The sequence below is a fragment of the Prionailurus bengalensis genome, chromosome C1 (genome assembly GCF_016509475.1).
Source record: "Prionailurus bengalensis isolate Pbe53 chromosome C1, Fcat_Pben_1.1_paternal_pri, whole genome shotgun sequence".
Lineage (NCBI taxonomy): Eukaryota > Metazoa > Chordata > Mammalia > Carnivora > Felidae > Prionailurus > Prionailurus bengalensis.
The window spans coordinates 121,940,481-121,958,015 of NC_057345.1; positions in this window are offsets into that span (position 1 = coordinate 121,940,481).

A 17,535-nucleotide genomic window follows, 5' to 3' on the forward strand; every position below is an offset into this window, starting at 1 on the left:
ATCTCATTGGCGACCAAATGAATGAATGTTCCCCCAGAGGGAACAAGAAGTAGGGAAAATAAGGACCTATGATAGATAGGGAGCTATTGCAGTAGACCAAGTGAGAAATAGTGTTTGTTTAGGCGAGGAAGTTGGCAATGAAGAGAGAGGGAAGCCAACACATTAGAAAGATGTTTAGAAATAGAATTATAAGGCCTTGTGCTTCATTGGATTTACAGAGAGAAATCAATGCAGGCACACAGGTGTAGAATGAAGCTATGTCATTTACTATAATGTGCAAGACCATGGAAGAAGGAGATTTCAGGGAGAAAATCAGTAGTTGTGATGTGATAATGTTCAACACCGTGTGTTAGAGAGGATGTGGACCTATGAGAACTCTCCTGTAATGAAGAGTAAACTTTATATATCGACTTCAGAAAACTGTTTAGCAGAATTTTCAAAGCACAAATATGCACGTAAAATATACTCCAGTAATTCTTCTCCTAAGTAAATGCTTAGCAGAAACAGTATGTATATCCACTGAAAATAATAGATATGGATTTTATTGCAGTGTTATTCATGGTATTCCAAAACTGGAAGCTACTGAAATGCCTATTGACAGACAAATGGATAAATTAATTATGGGCACAGATTATCGTTCCTGACTGACATAGACACTGAGGCCCTGTGCAGGTTAAAAGCTTCTCTTACATTACACAGCAAGTGAAGATAAAGTTGACTTGAGACCTGTCACTACGCCAAAATATTTCATTTTACTCACTATCTCTCGCTGAATGTTCTCTCCCCTTTCTATGCTTCCTGCTGACTTACAGGCAGAAAACTGTAGCCAGAGGATTAGTCAGAGTCCTGTAGCTAAAACCTGATATGAATTGGGGCACAGGTTTTAGGATTCCTGGAAAATTATCATATTAGGAAGATCTAAATGATGTCAATTCATCACCGTGACTCCCCCCTCCCCACCGCCATGGCACCTACACTATAAAATAGCAATGAAATTGTCATTATCAAATGAAAGAATATTTCACACAGCATAATCTTCCTGATACATTAGAGTGGCTGTCAACTATTAAACCAGGCTGAACATTGTGCAAAGAATTTAAAACACTATATCTTACTATTTACCCCTGTCAGCCAAGCTGTTGAAATAGCACACAAAAATTTAGGAAAACTGAAACCATTTTGCCATCTCAAGGACTTTCACATTCTTCTACAATAAAACAGAGTTCTAAAGAGTTCATCAAGAGTTCTGGAAGGAGCTATATTAAAAAACAGAAAGTGGTGCAGTTCGTACATTCCATCAGGTCCTCTCAGACTCCTCAGTCAGACGACCCCAGGTCTATGCTGTTCACACTGCATGGGGACTAAATTGATAGTCAATGGTTCAACAGTGTTGGCTCCAACCACAAATGACATTTGCCGGCATCTGCCTCTTTTCCCTTCCTCTGGTCTTCCCCAGGAATCTGCCAGGTTTTCTGCCAACAGATTTCCTCTACTCAAGTCTGCCCAGCCTCCTGCTGCTGTGCCTGCCTTCTCACCAGATTGGTTTTCTTTAATTGTATTACTTTTATGAACCAGAGTGGAGCTTGTTTTTCTCATCAGATGTTGTATTTAGTAGGTATATAAAGGAGACCATCTCACCGTGGGCCATTCCCATCTGGAGCATCTCCCTCATCTTGCCAGAAGCAGGCTTCCCCTTCCTCTCTCTTGGCCAGGCTTCTGATATGTCTGCGTATTTCACACCTAACTCTTCCCAAACAGTTTCGGATGCTTAAGGAAATGGGAATGTCCCTCTTTCCTTTATCCTTTTACATGTTTTTATTTACCATTTCATCTTGGGTATGGTATAGTGTGTTACTTTCCTAGGGCTGCCGTAACAAATCACCATAAACTGAGAGGCTTAAAGCAACACAGATGTATTCTCTCACAATTCTAGAGGCCAGAAGTCTGAAATCAAGGTGTCAGCAGGCCTGTACTCTGACCCACAGCTCTGGACAGAACCCAATCCATGCCTTTCTGCTGGTAGCTGCTGGCAATCCTTACCCTTCCTTAGCTTGTAGCTATGTTATTTCAATCTCTGCTTTTTTTAAAAACAATTTTTTAATGTTTATTTTATTTTTGAGAGAGAGAGAGCGTGCACACACAAGTGGGGGAGGGGCAGAGAGAGAGGGAAACAGAATCTGAAGCAGGCTCTAGGCTCTGAGCTGTCAGCACGGAGCCCGACGGGGCTCGAACTCATGAACCATGAGATCATGACCTGAACCTAAGTCAGATGCTTAACCAACTGAGCCACCCAGGCACCGCCCAATCTCTGCTTCTGTGTTCACACTGCCACCTTCTCTCTGCTGTCTTTGCATTCTCCTTTTCTCTACTGTAAGGATATTTATCATTATCTCAAGCCCATCCAGTAATCCAAGATGACCACATCTCTAGATCATATCGGCAAAGTTCCTATTTGTGGATAAACTAACATTAATAATTTCTAGGGGGCCACCAATTCAAGCTTCTAAATATGGTAAGCTCAACATGGCACATGTGATAGAGTATAACACAAACCCTAACCACCCCCGTTCCTGGTTAGTCCTGGTTAGCGTCTCTCCTTCCTGAACTCAGACAATGTGCAACATTGTTACTCTTTTAAGCAAATGCCTTTACTTATCTATAACTATACTCAATCCTGAAACATACTGTTTTTTCCCCCTCAAGATTCTGCCTTATATCAAAACAAGTCTAATCAAGTAGGTTTATTTTTTTTAAATTTTTTAATGTTTATTTATCTTTGGCAGAGAGAGAGAGAGAGAGAGAGAGAGAGAGAGAGAGACAGAGCATGAGTGGGAGAGGGGCAGAGAGAGAGGGAGACACAGAATCTGAAACAGGCTCCAGGCTCTGAGCTGTCAGCACAGAGCCCGACACAGGGCTTGAACTCATGGACAGCGAGATCATGACCTGAGCCGAAGTCAGACGCTCAACCAACTGAGCCACCCAGGCACCCCAAGTAGTTTTACTGTTTAAATATTTTTTTTTCAAAATTTAAAGTTACTCGGAAACATACAGGTTAGTAAAAATGAGATCTAATCTATTTACGTTGTTCTAGAGTTCTTTTCTACCTGATACAGGAAAGAGATCTACTATTAATGTGATGACAAAAATAGAAAATGCATACACATAAAGGTTTGAGGGAAGTTCTGACCTCAACTACATTGTTATCCTTGATCTGCGGTCATCTTGTTGACTGGTAAGTACTTACACAGTTCATTTAACTTTTTTTTCCATAGAAAGTTTAGTGACTCCTAGAAATATTTATTTCTTTCCCTCTCTGTGGAAAACCTGACATGATCAGAACACTAGGGTTTATAATTTCAGCCACTTTCATAATGATTCTTTAACTTATCAGAAACATTGACTTTAATTTCCTTCTGAAAGCAGGTGACTGCTGAGCACAGCCCCATAAAGCTAATTAATTATGGTAATTGTGTCATATGATGCTTGAAAATGGGTGCTTCCAGAATTGCTGAGAGAAATGTGTCTTCATCTAAGTTCGGCAGGCTACGTGTGCACTTTCAATTTGTATTCTTCCATATCCTACCAGATAAATAATTTTCCTCCTAGAGAGAGAAACTGATAGAGGATATGGCATGCTCTGAGCTCCATGATAGTCCAACCGCAGCCTGACATACAAATAGATTAATGGTCCACAATTTTCTGTGCATTGAAATATCTGTCACAAGAATAAATGTATACTCCCCCCTTCCATTTTATGCTCTCATTATAGTCCTTGTCAAAGGAAATTATTATCTATTATTACTTTTTTTTGGAAAAATATTCTGTTTTGGTGCAAAATGTGCCATTAGAGTGATAAAGAGAAATATAATCATATATTTTTAGATATAATTCCCTGAAAAAGTGTTCTCATGACAGAATATAAAAGGGCACAACAATATCACAAAAATACTCCTATTACCTTGGTAAATGTTAGAGCATATTGGCTTTAAAAAAAAGTCAGCCCCTCTCACAATTACTTTGTGTTTTTAGTTTTCCTTTAGATTCCTGCTTTTTGTTTAGATTCTTTATATCTAGGCAGACGGCAGGTATGTCGCACATCATACCTATTCTTTGAATGGTATCAAGGAGGGCTCGGATTGAAGACACTCTGCATTTAGATGACTCCAGGAAGCACTTTCAGGAGCCTTGCTTCTTTTGTGGCAACTTGTAGAATGAAGAGCTTTCCCATTTACCTCCTTAGTTCTTGTGGTGTCTAACAGAGTAAGCTACAGATAGCAGGTGTTCAGGCATTTGCTAGCATTGAATCTGAGAACAGAATAAATCTATTTAAGTAAAAGAGAATTCGAGTTGGACCTCACTTGAGATTTCTGTTACACTCTTATGGTAAAATTTTGGCCATTTTGGCCTTGTGTAACAATCCTAGCTGATGCTATTCTCATAGGAAAACAAATCTTATGTCCCCAAATCAATGGGATCCACATGTATCTCAGTTTCTGGTAATATAAGGACAATATAGAAACAATTTTTTTATTTTTATTTATTTTTGAAAGAGAGAGAGAGGCAGAGCATGAGCAGGAAGAGGTAGAGAGAGGAGAAGACACAGAATCTGGAGCAGTCTCCAGGCTCTGAGGTGTAAACAGAGAACTCAACGGGGGCTCAAACCCATGAACCATGAGATCACAACCTGAGCCAGTCAGATGCTTAACCGACTGAGCCACCCAGGTGCCCCCATATAAACAGTGTTTAAATCTTTTCTAAATACATAACTATACATCTTTCTTCTTACTATAATCATTTAAAGTATTTAAAATTTTTTAAATGTTATAAATGCTATTTAAATATTATTGACATGGTTTTAATTCACTTCAAGTATCCTGAGAGATCCATCTCCTTTACTAATATAACTAGCCAATCCAGCTAGTTAAAGTATTAAATGCTTATGCTAAACTTCATTCCAATTTCCAACTACCTTTTAAGCCATCAGTGGGAGAAGTTATGCTTTTCCTCTTTTAGCTTCTTTTCAGCATCTTTCTGCAGTCGATACCTTACCCACTAGTTGGCTGCCCCCGTGGACAGCATCTGTTGTCCTATTCCATGCTTGCACAGGACTTGGCGGCTCTCCACATGCTTTCATAAAAAAATTCTCTTCATCAGAGTACACTCTAATAATCACTGCAGACTTACTAAAGATGATATAAAGTATACACACACCACCAAAAACTCAGGAGTCCTTCATATTTCCCTCAAAACCCCTGTTCAGTCCTTCTGTCCGCCAGGAGCTTCCTTCCCACCCCCTACACCCTTGAGCATTGCTCAGCTTTTTAGCTTGCCCTGCCTTTTCTTTATTGAGGTTGATGGCTTTTTTCTTCTGCTTTAAAATTCTTGCAGTTTTTTGTCCTTCGACAGAGTTATCAAAGTCATTTTCTCTGCCAAAAAGGCCCTTTCACACCAGTTGCTTGGAAGATAATATTTTCTCTATGTCTTACAAATAAATAGCGGGTACTTTTCCTGTTTGACACTTATGTGTTTATTATTTCTTAAAATTTTATTTCCAGTATAATATATAGTGTTATATTAGTCTCAGGTGTACAATATAGTGATTCAACAATTCTATACATTACTCAGTGCTCATCATAAGTGTACTCTTAACCCTCTTCACCTACTTCACCCCATTCCCCCACACACCTCCCCTCAGGTAAACATCTGTTTGCTCTCTGTAGGTAAGAATCTATTTCTTGGTTTGTCTTATTTCTTTACTCATTTGTTTTGCTTCTTCAATTCCACACATGAGTGAAATCATATGGTGTTTGTCTTTCTCTGACTTATTTTACTTAGCATTATACACTCTAGGTCCATCGAGGCTGTTGCAAATGGCAAGATTTTATTCTTTTTTATGGCTGAGTAATATTCTGCTGTATATATGCCACATCTTCTTTACCCATTCATCTATCAATGGACACTTAGGCTGCTTCCATAATTTGGCTATTGTAAGTAATGCTGAAATAAACATAGGGTGTATAGATCTTTTTGAATTCGTGTTTTGGATTTTTTTGGTAACTACCCGGTTGTGGATTACTGGATCATATGGTAGTTCTTTTGTTAATTTTTTGAGGAACACCAATACTATTTTCCACAGTGACTGCACCAGTTTGCACTCCCACCAGTAGTGTGCAAGGGTTCTTTTCTCTACACCCTTGCTCCCAAGCTGTTTCTCAGGTTTGTTTGTTTGTTTTTAATTTTTTCTTAATTTTAGCCATTATGACAGGTGTGGCATGATATCTTATTGTGGTTTTGATTTGCATTTCCCCAATGATTAGTGATGTTGAGCATTTTTTCATGTGTCTGTTCACCATCTGTATATCTTCTTCGGAGATGTGTCTGTTCATGTGTCCTGTCCTTTTTTTTTTTCATGGCTAAGACCCATTTATTCCTAATCTGAACAAGCCTGGCATCTGTAACTAGACATATACCTTCCATTTGCCTTCTTTCCTGTGAGTAGCTTTGCTCTATGATTCTACTGAAGTAAAAGTGCTTCTTAAACAGTCCAACAGCACTTCATGCAAATTTGAACCATGTGAATTTGAGATTTTTTTTAAATTGGAGTATTTACTTTTTTGTTGTTGAGTTGTATAATTTCTTTATATATTTTGGATACCAACCCCTTATCAGATATGTTATTTGCAAATATCTTCTCTCATTCAGTAGGTTGTCTTTTAGTTTTCCTAAATCTTAGTTTTCTCATTTTAAAAATTGATAGTATCATAACACACCTTGTTATGTTTACTGTAGGATTTAATAATATTTGAAAAGCACTTGGGATATGTTTTATGTTGAGTGAAATAAGACCATGAGTGAGAATTTTTTAAAAGGTCCTCGTCCTCCATAAGAACAGTATTTCAGGAAGAAATATGGGGAATACATACCAGTCAACCACTGGATGACTATGATGTCTATAATCCCTAACACTGCAAACTTGAAAGTTACACACGAGCAAAACCTAAGATACTCTCAAAGAATTTTGTCAGTGAACATGGAAAAAGATATTGAGATATTGAGAGAAAAGAGAAGACCGCGATATCCTTAACCAAGGGAGGTATATCTTGCAGACAAAAGTAGAAAACAATGACTGTTTAAAAGATATCGATACCATGCATTTGAAAGAAAACATATTACTATGAGAGATTTAGGGTCTGCGAAGAAGCCCCAGGTTTATTTGTCTAGCAGAGTAAAACATGAAGATATATAGTGGGGTTGCTGTATTTGTTCTGGGCAGTAAAATGTAAGTACCTCTTTGTCACTTGAGATGTTAACTTTTCAAGAAGTCAAACTTCTATTTATTGTGGAGGATGATTTGTTTTTCCTCTCATTGGCACAAAGCTCCCAATAAATAGAATAAATGTGCCTTCTGCACTGAATTTTAATTTGTATAATAAATGGACGCTTTGTCCAAGTAGTTAATTGATGTGATGCCTTGTATTTATTATGTATAAAATCCTTTATACTCTGTTCCCATAAATATCTTTATTAATAAAAGAAAAAACAAGTAAAGGTTAATTTCAATTCCAGCAATATACAGTCACACCTGTCAAATAAAAATGGGAAGACAAGAAACTTCTCATTAAAATGAAATTATTGACATCAGATAGACATCTTTGCACATGCTACTCCCACTCTTACATGGCATGGTAGGAGAGGAGAGAGACTCAAGAAAGTGCCTCATGACTTCAGGGAATAGAATTAAGATCATAGCAATGAGATATTGGTTAAAGAAAACTATGTTAAACAAGTATTTAATTAGCCTTAGATGTTGTCAGTTTTCTGTCTGTGATGGGATTGAATGTGCAAGCCTTGTTTTCTTTAGGGGAAAAAAGAAATGCTGTCACTGATAATGCCACCCACATTTATCATTATAAACGGCTTACATTTGACTGTGTGATGATGTATGTAGGGATGTAGGCTTGAGCATAGAAGGGGCTTTATTTCTTACTATACTTCAAAATTTTCATTTTGAATGTTGGTCACCATATAGCAATCAAATCTGGACTCATTCAATTAGTAATGGGAAAGATGAAAAGGTCCAGGAGTTGGCATTTGAAATCAGACTTAGCTCAAAATGGAATCTTTATCTTTCTTTTTAACCTTTTGTTTAAAACTACAATTTTAGCTTTCATCGATTGAACACCAAGCCTATGTTACATATTTAAATGTAGATATACATATGTTATACACGGTATTTTATTAAATTTTTTAAACCAGTAATTCATATTTTAGTGTCATTTTAAAGATACTGAAATTGAGCTCTGGGCTGATGGCTCAGAGCCTGGAGCCTATTTCCGATTCTGTGTCTCCCTCTCTCTCTGCCCCTCCCCCGTTCATGCTCTGTCTCTCTCTGTCCCAAAAATAAAAATAAACGTTGAAAAAAAAAAATTTAAAGATACTGAAATTGAGTCTCAAAGAGGTTAAAAAATGTGCCCAAGGTTGTCTAATGAGGAAGGAACATAAAAATCTGATTCACTTCAGCTATAACTCAATTATACTATTGAAGGAGGGTGGTCCACAAAAAGGGAATTTGCCACATATTTGGGAATTACTCCTTAAGGCATCACTTTTTGTATACCTTACCTAGTTGAGTCCTATTTATGTCAATAACTCATGTATTCACATAAAGACCACATGATTATATGAATTTTTGAACACTGTGTCTTATTTTTTATAGTCCCTTTGACAGTCTATGAGTTACCACTTTTTGCAATTCTCGTTGTTTTCCCTCTTTATTCTAATTTTATTTTTTAAGCTTCTCAGTGTAGAATCCAGAATGCTAAGGTAGACAGAGAATCCAGGAACAGATTTCAGGGTCTGTGTATGACCCAATGTAAATGTCAACAGAAACAGTGTCAGTCATGCTTCAGGTACAATTGTAAACAGGATTGTTTTCTTAATTTCTCTTTCTGCTGTTTCATTATTAGTGTATAGAGATTCAACAGGTTTCTGTATGTTAATTTTGTGTCCTACAACTTTACTGAATTCATTTACCAAAGAGTTTTTTTGGTGGAGTCTTTACAATTTTTTTTTAATGTTTTGAGAGAGAGAGGGGGAGAGAGACAGAACACGAGGGGGGGGGGACAGGGACAGAGAGGGAGACACAGAATCCGAAGCAGGCTCCAGGCTCTGAGCTGTCAGTACAGAGCCCTACGCCGGGCTCAAACCCATGAAACGTCAGATCATGACCTGAGCTAAAGTAGGACGCTTAACCAACTGAGCCACCCAGGCACTCCTAGAATTTTCTATATATATAATATCATGTCATCTGCAAACAGTGACAGTTTTACTTCTTCTTTACTTATTTGGATGACTTTCATGTCCTTCTCTTGTCTGATTGCTATGGCTAGGACTTCCAGTACTATGTTGAATAAAACTAGTGAGAGTGGACATCCCTGACTTGTTCCTGACCTTATGAGAAAATTTACCAGTTTTTCATTATTGAGAATGATGTTAGCTATGGGTTTTTCATAAATGGCTTTTATTATGTTGAGGTATGTTTGCTCTAAATCTACTTTGTTGAAGGTTTCATCATGAATGGATGTTGTACATTATCAAATGCTTTTTCTACATCTACTGAAATGATCATAAGGTTTATATCCTTTCTCTTTTTGATGTGGTCTATCACAGTGACTGGCTTGCAAATACTGAACCACTGTGGTATCCCTGGAATAAATCCCTCTTTATCATGGTGAATGATTTTTTAATGTATTATTGAATCAGTGTACTAATATTTTGTTGAGAATTTTGCATCTATGTTAATCAGGGATATTGACCTATAATTTTTTTTTTTTCATAGTGTCTTTATCTAGTTTTGGTATCAGGGCAATGCTTGTCTCATAGAACGAATTTCGAAGCTCTCCTTTCTCTTCTTCTTCTTTCTTTCTTTCCTTCTTTTTTTTGGGGGGGGGAATAGTTTAAGAAGAATAGGCATTAACTCTTTAAATGTTTGTTAGAATTTACTTGTAAAGTCATGTGGTCTTAGACTTTTGTTTTGTATTACAGAGATCTTCGAAAGAGAAGAGAGACAATAGAAGGCAGAAATTTATTTGAACAAATAATAGCTGACAAATTCCCAAATCTGGGGAAGGAAACAGACATCCAGATCCAGGAGGCATAGAAGCAGGCCACGGAGATACAGCACAGAAGTAGCAGTAGGGAAAATGTGAGCGGCATACAGAAGGGAGATTTCTTTACTAATCTCATGAGTGTGCTGAAGGGGCAGAGATCCCTGAGAGACTTCTCCAGAAACAAAGGAGTTGGTGGGCGTCATTTCCCACCTCCATCCACCAGCATAAATGCCCAGCCACCTGAAGGAACCAGCAAGGCCCAGACACCTGCTACTTGCTAACACCACACACCGTACACTCCCACCCCACACTTTAGCAGATCTGCCCCTCTAGCTAGGCTGGACTTAGTCCTAGCAAATTTAGGTCCCCTCCCCCAGAGGACAAGTGCAAACCTTACTAACAGAACCACCCCACCACCACGCATTTTGCAGATCCTTGCTCTTGGCAGACCTGACCACCCCCCAACATGCTCTTGACTGGGACCCATCCAAAGAGGTGCCACAAGCCTGGCAGTGCGCAAGCAGCCTCGACAGGGGCCAGCACTACTCCGAAGGGACTCCAGTCCCAGGGACAGGGATGGAAAATCACACACACCACTCCAATTGTGGCCCCAGCAGTGGACAGGGGACAGACAGCTGCTCTGCTACAGGCCTCACGTACCAACAAAAGCTTCTCAGGAGACAAATCCTGCAGTCAGGTGCTACTGCATCTCTGGCAAATGCCTGATCTGACACAACTCAAGACCAAGGCAGCCCAATACTGGCCCACCAACACAAAAGGGACCAAGCACTGCCCACAACAGAGAAAAAGAGGCATTGCAGAGGACTGGACTAATGGAAAAAGTGGCTCAGCCAAAACAGCAGGGCACATGCAACTCACATAGGAATCACCCCCGAAGTGCCGGTTCTGGTGAACAGGGGACACTGCACTGCAGGGTGCTACAGGACCTCGTCTTCATAAGGCACTACTTTCAAGAGCAGGAGATGTAGTTGATTTCCTAACACAGAGAAACAGATGCAAAGATCTAGACGAAATGAGAAGAATATGTCCCAAATGAAAGACCAGAACAAGAACAAAATCACAGCAAGTGACCTAAGTGAGACAAGCAATATGCCCGATAGAGACATAGCCTGATAGAAACAAGCAATATGCCTGATAGAGAATTTAAACTAATCAAAAAAATACTGCATTAGGGAAAAGAGTGGAGGACATCAGTGAAGACACTTAAGGAGAAAACACAGAAAAAAAAATACAATCAGATATGAAGAACTCAATAAGTGATCTTAAAAATGCACCAGGGTGGGGCGCCTGGGTGGCTCAGTCGGTTAAGTGTCTGACTTTGGCTCAGGTCATGATCTCGCGGTCTGTGAGTTTGAGCCCCACGTCGGGCTCTGTGCTGACTGCTCAGAGCCTGGAGCCTGTTTCAGATTCTGTTTCCCTCTCTCTCTGCCCCTCCCCTGTTCATGCTCTGTCTCTCTCTGTCTCAAAAATAAATAAACATTAAAAAAAAATTTTTAAAAATGCACCAGGGTGTACCTGGATGGCTCAGTTGGTTAAGTGCGAGACTTTGACTCAGGTCATGATCACGTGACTTGTGGGTTCGAGCCCCTCATCAGGCCCTGTGTTGACAGTGTGGATACTGCTTGGGAATCTCTCTCTCTCCCTCTCTCCCTTCCCCCACAAAATTGTGTGTGTTCTCTCTCTCTCTCTCAAGATAAGTAAATAAACATAAAAAAAATACACCAGATGGAATAAATAATAGACTAGAGGAAGGAAAAGAATGGATCAGTGACCTAGAAGACATAGCAATTGAAAGCGACCTAGAAGACAGAGCAATTGAAAGCAATCAGGCTGAGCAGGTGAAAGTAAAAAAAAAATTATGTGAAATGAGAATAGACAAAGCATCGAGTGTGATAATATTTACACTGTAGGGATTCCAGGAAAATAGAGAGAAAAGGGTACAGAAAATTTATCTGAAGAAATAATAGGTGAAAACTTCCCAAATCTAGGGAAGGAAACAGATATCCAGATCCAGGAGACACAGAGAGCCCCAACAAAATCAACCCAAGGTGGTCCATACCAAGACACATAATAAAATGGCAAAAAGTAGTAATAAAGAGATAATTTTAAAAGCAGCAAAAGAAAAAAAAGCTGTTATCTACAACGGTAACCCATAAGGCTACCAACTGATTTTTAAGAAGAAACTCTGCAGGCCAGAAGAGAGTGGCATGATGTATTCAAAGCGCTGAAAGGAATAAATCTGCAGCCATGAATACTGTATTCAATAAGGCTATCATTCAGAATAGAAGGATAGATGAAGAGTTTCCCAGGTAACGGAAGTTAAAAGAATTCATCACCACTCAACCAGCCTTACAAGAAATGTTAAAGGGAATTGTTTGAGTGGAAAGAAAAAGCTATAATTAGGAGTAAGAACATTATGAAAGGAAATAATTTTATAGGCGAACACAAAAACAATAGGAGTTGTAGAGTATTCACTTATAAATCAGTTCAGAGGTTAAAGTACAAAAGCTATAAAATCAATTCTATCTGTAAAAATCAGTTAAGGGACTCACAAAACAAAAAGGTCTAGGGTAAGACTGCATACCTGTAAAAGTTGGGTGGAGGAAGTAAAATTTTAGTGCTTTTTAGAATGGGTTCAAACGTAAGTAGCCATCAAATTAACATAGTGTGTTATATGCAAAAAAAAATGTTATTATTTGAGCTTACTGGTAACCACTAATAAAAAACCCATAATAGATATACAAAAAATAGAGAAAGGAATACAAGTGTATCATTAAAGAAAGCTGTTGAAGAGAGCAAGAAAAGAAAGGAACAGAGAATAATTACAAAAACAACTATAAAACAAGTAACAAAATGACAATTAGTACATACCTATCAATAATTACTTTGAATGTAAAGGTGACTAAATGGATAAAAAAGCAAGACTCATCTATATACTGCTTACAAGAGACTCACATCAGATGTAAAGATACATGCAGATTAAAAGTGAAGAAGTAGAAAAACATTTGTCATGCAAATGGAAGTGAAAGAAAGAGGGGGTAGCAATACTTACATAGGACAAATAGACTTTAAAACAAAGACTGTAACAGGAGACAAAGAAGGGCACTACATAACGTTAAAGGGAACAGTCCAACAAGAGGGTAAAACAATTGTAAATATTTAAGCACCCAACGTAGGAACACATGAATACATAAAGCAATTATTAATAGACATAAAGGAAGAAATTGAGAGTAATACAATAATAGTAGGAAACTTTAACATCCAACTTACATCAATAGATCATTCAGGCAGAAAATCAACAAGGAAACAGTGCCTTTGAATGACACATTGGGCCGGATGAACCTAACAGATATATTCAGAATATTCCATCCAAAAACAGCAGAATATATATTCTTTTCAAGTGTGCAGAAAACATCCTCCAGAATAGATCACATAATAGGTCACAAAACAGGTCTCAATAAATTCCAAGAGATTAAAATCATATCACACATCTTTTCTGACACAACAATGTAAAAGTAGAAATCAATCACAAGAAAAAATCTTGAAAGACTACAAATATATGGAGACTTAATAACATGTTATTAAACAATGAATGGGTCAGCCAAGAAATCAAAGAGAAAATCAAAAAATACATGGAGACAAATGAAAATGAAAACATAATAGTCCAAAAATCTTTGGGGTGCAGCAAAAGCTATTCTATAGGGGAAGATTATACTAAACAAGGCTACCTAAAGAAGCAAAAGGAAAAAGAAAAACAAAACCAAAACTCAAATAAACATCCTAACCTTATACCTAAAAGAGCTAGTCAAAGAACAAATGCCAAAGATGGTAGATGGAAGGAAATAATAAAGATCAGACAGATATAAGTGGAATAGAGAATTAAAAAAAATAGACCAATGAAACCAGGAGCTGATTTTGTGAAAAGCTCAACAAAATTGATAAACCTTTACCCAGACCATTTAGAAGCAGAAGAGAGAGGACTCAAATAAATGAAATCAGAAATGAAGGTGGAGTGGGTGCCTGGGTGGCACAGTCGATTAAGCCTCTGACTTTTGATTTTGGCTCAGGTTATGATCTCATGGTTTGTGAATTTGAGCCCCGTGTTGGGCTCTATGCTGAACTCGGATTCTGCTTGGGATTTTCTCTCCTTCTCCCTCTATCTCTGAAACTCTCCCTGCTCCCTCTTTCAAAGTAAAAAAATTTTTTGAGAGACAGAGCATGGGTATGCATGAATAGGGGAGGGAGGGAGGGAGGGAGAGAGGGAGAGGGAGAGGGAGAGGGAGAGAAAGAGAGAGAGAGAGAGAGAGAGAGAGAGAGAGAGAGAGAGAGAGAGAGAAATTCTAAGCAGGCTCCCCACTGCCAGCACATAGCCCAACGCTAGGCTCGATCTCATGAACAGATCTGTGAGATCATGACCTGAGCCAATTTCAACAGTAGGATGCTTAACCGACTGAGCCACTCAGGTACCCCATAAATAAATAAATTAAAAAAAAAAAGAAATTAAGGAAGAGAAATAACTGACACCACAAAAATACAAAGGATTCAAAGATAATATTATGAAAATCCAGGGGCGCCTGGGTGGCGCAGTCGGTTAAGTGTCCGACTTCAGCCAGGTCACGATCTCGCGTTCCGGGAGTTCGAGCCCCGCGTCAGGCTCTGGGCTGATGGCTCAGAGCCTGGAGCCTGTTTCCGATTCTGTGTCTCCCTCTCTCTCTGCCCCTCCCCCGTTCATGCTCTGTCTCTCTCTGTCCCAAAAATAAATAAACGTTAAAAAGAAAATCCATATGCCAACAAATTGGACAACTTAGAAGAGATAGACAAATTCCTAGAAACATATAACCTTCCAAAACTGAATTGCAAAGAAATAGAAAATTTTAATATGCCAGTTATTAGCAATGAAATTCAATCAGTAATAAAAAACAAAAACAAAAACAAAAACAAAAAAAACTCCTAATACTTCTTTAAAAAAAAACAGCTCTACTGAGGTATAATATACAGTGAACTGCACGCACTTAATGTATACAATGTGATGGGTTTGGACATATGCAAACATCCATGATACCATCACCACAATCAGAGTAATAGACATATCCAATCTCTCCCAATATTTCCTTGTGTCTCCTTGTGCCTCTTTGTTTTTGATTTTTGTTTGAGTGTGTACATGTGGTAAGAACACAACATTCTACTCTGCCATGTTATTCATCTTTTCCCTGGGTTTCTAGTCCCTCCTCACCCTCTGAACTCAACAAAACATTATTTATTTTTATTTTAAGTTTATTTATTTTGAGAGAGAGAGAGAGAGAGAGAGAGAGAGATGGGGAGGGGCAGAGAGAGAAGGAGAGACAGAATCCCAACTAGGCTCCACACTGTCAACACAGAGCCCAGTGAGGGGCTTGATCCCACGAACCATGGGATCATGACCTGAGCAGAAATCAAGAGTTAGATGCTTAACTGGCTGAGCCACCCAGGCACCCTAAAACATTATTTCTAAAAGCCTTGGGGTATATATCTATCACAATTCTGGCTTACTATTTGTTCTCTTGTCCTTGCTAACCGATTCTCCTACCAGGTCAGCTGGTCCAGGACCATAGTATCTGGGGAGACACACATAAGGAGACATCATCTAGGATTCACCCCTCAAATTAGAATAAAAAGTGGATATTTCAGAGCATGTTTCCCCAATACTAATTCTTAAGACAAGGAAACAGTAGAACTTCCAAGAGTTATTCAAGTATCCATAATTTTTATTGTTTTTCTTCATTTACTTTTTAACTTTTATGTCTCCTTGAAAAAAATCAGAAATAAAATCTCCATTTTTTAAATATATTTTAAAAAAACTTCCTTTTTTTCCTTTTTCATTTTCAAACATTGTGGAGAATCATTCATAGAAGTAAAATTCTTAGGCAATTTCAATCTCTCCTAATGCCTAGAAGTGTTTAAAGACTGCTACGTCTTTTTGTAGCTCATGGGAGTGGAAAGTGGAAGAAGACTTATAAGCTCAAAGACAATGACTAAGAGGTTTCTTTATTAGCAGATTTGTATTTATTGAGAGTGGTACACTTTGGTGTATCTCCAGAATAAAGGAATGCCTATTCCTTGTTGAATTATCTCTGACTTTACGAAAACACCACTTTGCCAAAAGGCCCACTTCCAATGTACAAATCTATATAGTATCACTTAATTTTATAAGGCAATAGTAATTTTCTTTCCTCTCTTCCAACTCAGGTAGTTCACATTGTCTATGAAATACTTTTGTCATTTATTCAATCATATTTTTAATAAAATATTGACATATGTGTGTATTGTGTTATTATTCTGATGTTCTAATTATTATTATAATAGATAGACATATAAAATATTTCATCTTCTATTTAATAGGTTTTTTCTACTTTGAGTAATTTATCTAAGTTCATTGTGATTTGGTTTCATATTTGTAAAATTTGGACAACTTTTTAAATTAAAAAATATATGTGGATGATTCAAACTTCATAATGAATACAGTAGGAACATCTTGTCTTAGAGTAAGTTATAAATTAAGCACTGAACCACTAAAACAGAGTCTTCTACAGATATTTTTATCTGTTCCTCGGTATTTCTTAAATTAATATTTATTTTTCATCCAGGATGCCAATGACAGATAACCATCCACTCATCTAGCCAGATTTTCAGTTATTTGTCAACAAATGGAAAGTCTTAGGATCTTTCACACATTTGTTCCACAAGTTTAATCAATATGAAAGACTATTTCATGCTTCATCATTTCATTTACCTGTTAACTTCAATTCATTTTAGGAATGAAATAAATATAATCACACACACACACACACACACACACACACACACACACACACACTCCTTGGTATAGAGCTAAAAGATGTATTTGCACACGTTAAAAAGAAAAAAAACATGAGGGGGGCCTGGGTGGCTCAGTCAGTTGAGTGTCCGACTTTGGTTCAGGTCAGGATCTTGCAGTTTGTGAGTTTGAGCCCTGCATCACGCTCTGTGCTGACAGCTCAGAGCCTGAAGCCTGTTTCAGATTCTGTGTCTCCATCTCTCTGCCCCTTCCCTGCTCATGCTCTCTCTCTGTCTCTCAAAAATGAATAAACATTAAAAAAATTATTAAAAAGAAAAAAACATGAACAAGAATGTATTTAGAAGTAGTATTTATAACAGACTCAAACTGGAAAGAATACTAATGTCCATATAAACTATAGAATGGATAAATGTACTGTGGAATATTTGGATAACAGGATCTTCTACAGAAACGTTAATGAACAAACTCCTGGTATCCACAACACATAATAACATGGGTGAACATCATGAAGGAAAAAAAAGCAAAAGAATGCATAATGTATAATTCCATGTTTATAATTTGCAGAAAGGTAAGACATAAAATACTACATTA